Below are 5,102 nucleotides of genomic sequence, written 5' to 3' on the forward strand. Positions count from 1 at the left end.
CCTTTCCTAATTTTTTCTTTTAAGCTTTTCTATTAACTTACTTGTCTTACTATTATCTACTGCCCCAGGTGTCCACAATATCCAACAATTGCCTCTGATGTTTTGGCAAATAATTTCAGGAGACAGACATTTTGCAGGGGGAAGCCTAGCTTGCTCAGAGGAAGATGGTTTAGTGAGGGGTCTTCCAGGGAAGCACCACACAGGTGGAACAACCGTGATTCTGTGGGAATGAGGCTTTGAAGGTTTTCTGGCCCCTCCAGTGTCTGGGAGCGACTGTGGCTGGTGAATTTTGAGGTATCTTGGAGCTGTGGGGGAGGCATGAATGAATAGGACAAGCTGCATTGCCACAGAGCCCCTGTTGGTACTGACAGTCAGGCTTTTTTCTTGATTAAACACTCCTCAGATTGCATCAAGCCTTTGATTAATTTTTAGCGTTTTGAAATGTTGATTCTGACTATTTTTGCCAGGGTTCTCATTGCTTTGATGGGAGACAGAATTTTTGGAGGTCTTTGCTCAGCCATTTTCACTGATGTCACCTCTCTGAGCAATTTTTGACTCTGACTTTACATACAGTTGTAGCCTGGTTTGTGGTCTACAGGGGTAAGTGGCTGCAAGCCAGGTGCCATGGTGGAGAGCCCTTCACTATGGGGGTCATCCTTCTGTCACTCCTTTCCAGGCCAAAGGGACCTATTCCAATATCAGGACAGGGACTGAGCCGCCCTGAGTGGGAGTCTGGGCAGGGCTGTTCCTCAGGGCTGCCTTTTCTGTACCGGCCCCATTTAATGAGTCCTGTGCTCCAAAGACCCCCCCCCCCTTCTGTGGGTCTGGGCCCTGCTCTGTTTGAAGGTTCCAAGAGTCTGTGACTTTGGCATTAGCTGGCCTGGTTTTCTGTCCCTGCTTGGGAGACCTCCCAGCATAAGGTCTCGATTCTCCCTCTCATCTTCCCGTCCTGCACAGCTGGGTGGCAGAATAATGGCTTTCTTGAGCGCGTCTTGCACTTAATTCCCCAAGGATGCCAGTCTATTAGGAAAGACTAAATCTGTCACCAGTGGCCACGCAGCTGGTGCAGTCTCGTCTGCCCAGACTGGGAGGGACCCGGGAAGCACACACACAGCTGGCTCTGTCCAGGCCTCCTGGTTCTGTGGCCCCACTTGACCCCGGGGGAGCTCAGGAGTGAGGTGTGTGGTTCTGCCTCCCTGTCCTGTCTCCCCCACCGTTGTGATGTGGGCTCCACCTCCGAGACAGGCGAGTTCTGGAGGTCAGTCTGCATCCAGCAGGGGGACGTGGGGTCTGTACACAGTCTCTTGTGAGTAGTTTCCGTCAGGAGGGGCATGGGGAACGTCCCAGCATGGGAAAGGAGGCAGATTGAGACTCAGGTGCAGGAGACCCGGCTGGAGGAGGCAGCTCAGTTGAGAAGGTCTTGGAGGGAACTTCCTTGACAGTGACCACCCTGGGTGGGTGGAAGCCTGTTTACTTCTCAAGCCTAAACATGTGTTGTTTCTCTGGGCCTCAATCTTCCCTTCTCCAAAATGGGGATAGCGAGCCTTCATCTGTGTGAAGTCCCAAGTCAGAGAGAGACTATTCCTCTGAAGGGCAGGGATTGGACTTACCATGCAGAGGGCAAATTCTGGTGTGGGGGCCTGGCCTTGCCATTCCATGGATGCTACCTTGTTCTTCTGCTTCAAGGGTCCTCAAACTTTTTAAATAGGGGGACAGTTCACTGTCCCTCAAACCACTGGAGGGCTGGACTGTGGGCCCTGGGACAAGTCGGCTGCTAAGCAGGACAGGCAGTAGCGGCAAAAACACCCAGCGGGCCGGATAAATGTCCCCGGTGGGCCACATGTAGCCCGTGGGCCATAGTTTGAGGACACCTGGTTAGAGGTTCTGTGTTGATCAGAGGTCCTCTGGCTGCCAGGGAAGAAATCTGACTTCACTTAAGCAAAGGGCTGGCTTCCTCGGTGCATGAGGCTGAAGGGGAGCATGGACGGCCCAGGCCAGCACGCACCTCATCAGGAACAGCCTCCCCACACCCCTCTGTTGCTCCCTGAATTAGCTCATCCTCAGGCTGGCGCAATCTCACTTGGTCCAGATGGCCACAGGCAGCTTCACCTCCATTCTCCTGGCCACCCCCAGGGGAAGCAGGGCTCTCACACCCAGCTGACTCTCACTACGCTGGGTTCTGTCCCATCACCACACTGGTCAGGCAGCCCTGAAAGCCCCGGCCCTGACCACATGCTTGTCCTTGGGGAGGAGTTTGGGGCAGGGCTGGGGAGGGGGCCTGGCTCCCTTGTTTACACCACATGGAATGAAAGCAGATGTGGTTTCCTCTCTGTTACTGGCAGGACGCTGGGCAGCTGAGCCAGCAGTGTCCAAGCAGGGCTCTCAGCCAGACCCCACCCCAGGGCTGCGCCCAGGTGCGGCTCTGCCTGCTTCTTGTCTCCAGCCCTGCACTTGGCTTTGGGGGCCTTGCCTGGGCAGACCTCACGCCACCCTGAGTACCGTTCTCTAGGGCTGTGTGGGTCCCTGAACGCCTGCACCCGCCTCGACCTGTCCTGCATCCAGTCTGCCGTTTCGTGTTCAGGTCTTTGCTGACCTGTGGATCAGTTTCCCTGTTTGCTAATTGTTCACCTGCTCCTTCCCTCACCTTTTCACCGAGTGGTGCAACCACATCACCACCTTGGGGAGTGGGGATGTTTAGACAAATTCAGCTCCTATGGCTCCAAATCCAGGGAATTCCGTTCTGCTTGTCAGGTCCTGAGTGAACTAATTCACTTAAAAAGTGTTTTATTGAAGGATAATTGCCACACAGTAAACCTCACTTAATTAGCACGGACGACTTGAGAAGCCATGACAGGGTATATTCTTGGTACACCAACATCCTGTGAAGATAACCAACGCCCCCGTGACCCCCAGCTTTTCCATATGCCCTTTGCCTTTTGACATCTTTGTCTCCTGCTCTCCCCCGGCCACAGGTGACCACTGATCTGCTTTTGGTCACTATAGATGACTTTGAATTTTCTGAAGTTTTTAATGAATAGAACCATACAGTACACGCTCTATCTCTGCTTCTTTCACTTTTCAGGACTATCCTGAGACCCACCTGCATCATTGTGTATGTCAGCGGTTTGTGGAGTGGTGTCCCGTGGGGCGGATGGCCCAGCCTGTTTGCCGTTCACCATGGATGGGGCTTGGAATTGCTAAGAATATTCAATACGAGGCAGGATTGAGAAGGGACAGGCTGGAATCCCAATAGCTCTAGGATCTGTGGTTGCAGGTTCCAAATCGCAGCGTGTGTGGTAGGCTGAGGGCCGGACTTGGGAAGTGAGAGAATGTGCTTGTCCGTGGACAAGCCTGTCTCCATACTGTGCAGGAAACAGGTTCTGCATTAAAAGGTTTGGAGAACACGCCTCTTTGCAGAACCTCTGATGAACTAATTAGAACTTCTAAACTCTTGGACCCTTTTGTCTAAGTAATGCCTGTGACTCCATCATGCCAGGCAGCTTGATGCAGGGAGCAGTGGGGCAGTGGTGCAGTGAGCAGGCTAGGAAGAGAGGCGTCTGCTCTCGGACACCCCTGCATCCTGACACTCTGCCTACGTGGTCTCGTGTCTTCACGAGTACCTCACAGTGTTCTGAATTATGGAGTATTGTGAGCACACAGAAAGGTGATGAGAACAAGAGCACCACCCCTGCTGTGAACAGCACACAGCTTTGTCAGCAGTCGGCCCCTCTGTGCTTCTCAGAGTCCTTTGTGCGTCTGCGCTTTCCATTTGAAGAAGTAAAACATCACAGATGTAAAGTTCCCTTCCTACCACGCCTCCGGCCTCCTGAGTGGAAACCACTGTCCAGAATTGGGTGTTTCACATATATCTCCATTCTTTTACTGCATACGTTTTTGTATCTCTAAATAACATATGATATTGTTTTGCATGGTTTAAAATTTTGTAAATGGCAATATTCTAGATGTAGAATTCGGCAATTTCCTTTTTTTGTTGCTGTTTTTTAGATTTCACTGCAGTTTGTTCACTGGGCTCCTGCGTGGTGTCCACTGCACAGACAGACCACAGTCTGTGCTCTTGTTGGCGGGTGTTTATGTCACCTCTCATTTTTCTTTTCTTATATGCAAAGCTGCAATGACAATTTTTGTGCATTTCTCCTTGTCGTGTGTGTTAGGAGTGGAATTTCTGGCATGGGGTCCGGGTATCAGTTTCCTTAGATATTGCCAAAAGGGTGGCAATAATTTGTACTCTTATCTGCACTGTAAGAGGGTTTCAATTTTTCTGTATTATCACCAACACTTGGTATTTCCACACCTTAAAAAATTTTATTATCATTATTATTTGGTATTTCCAAAGTTTTTTTTTTGGCAGGGGGCTGGCTTTGAACCCGCCACCTCCGGTATATGGGGCTGGCACCCCTTTGAGCCACGGGCACCACCCTGGTATTTCCAAAGTTTTAAATGGCAGGAAAATGCTTGGTCTACACAGTAAGTACTCAACTAACGTGCGTTGAAGGAAGAGAAGTGTTTCAGTCGGCATCTCCTCGGCCAGCCTGTGTTCCTCTTCTGTGAATTGCTCAACCACTCTTTGGTGGGTTGTTTCTTTCTGATTTTTAGCGGTTCTTTACATATTCTAAATAATCATCTTTTGTCAGTTATGTGCATAGCAAATACCTTTCCAAGTCTGAAGCTTGTTTTTTTTCCTCATTTTGATTATTGTGTCTTTTGTCTTACAGACATTTTAAATATTAATGTACTCAAAGTTCTCAATCTTTTTCCTTTATCATTTATGATTTTGTGTCTTATTCAATAAATCTTTCCCCTTCTGAGGTCATAAAGATATTTCAGTTTTTTCAATAAACCTTATTGTTTTTCTTTACCATTTACTTCTGTAATGTACCTAGGAGTTTTGATAGTGTATCACTTGAATTAAGGGTTTTATTTTATTTTTTTCTGCAGGGATAACCATTTTAGTTTTCTAGCACATTTTCTGATTGATCTTAAGTGCAAACTCTTTCCTTTTCTGTGAATCAGTGTCTGGGCTCTCTGTACTATCCCTTTTTTCATTTTTCTTACATAAAACTTCCTTGTTTTAGTCACTAGAC

Source organism: Otolemur garnettii, unplaced genomic scaffold, assembly GCF_000181295.1.
Source record: "Otolemur garnettii isolate 467f Iridium unplaced genomic scaffold, OtoGar3 scaffold00101, whole genome shotgun sequence".
Lineage (NCBI taxonomy): Eukaryota > Metazoa > Chordata > Mammalia > Primates > Galagidae > Otolemur > Otolemur garnettii.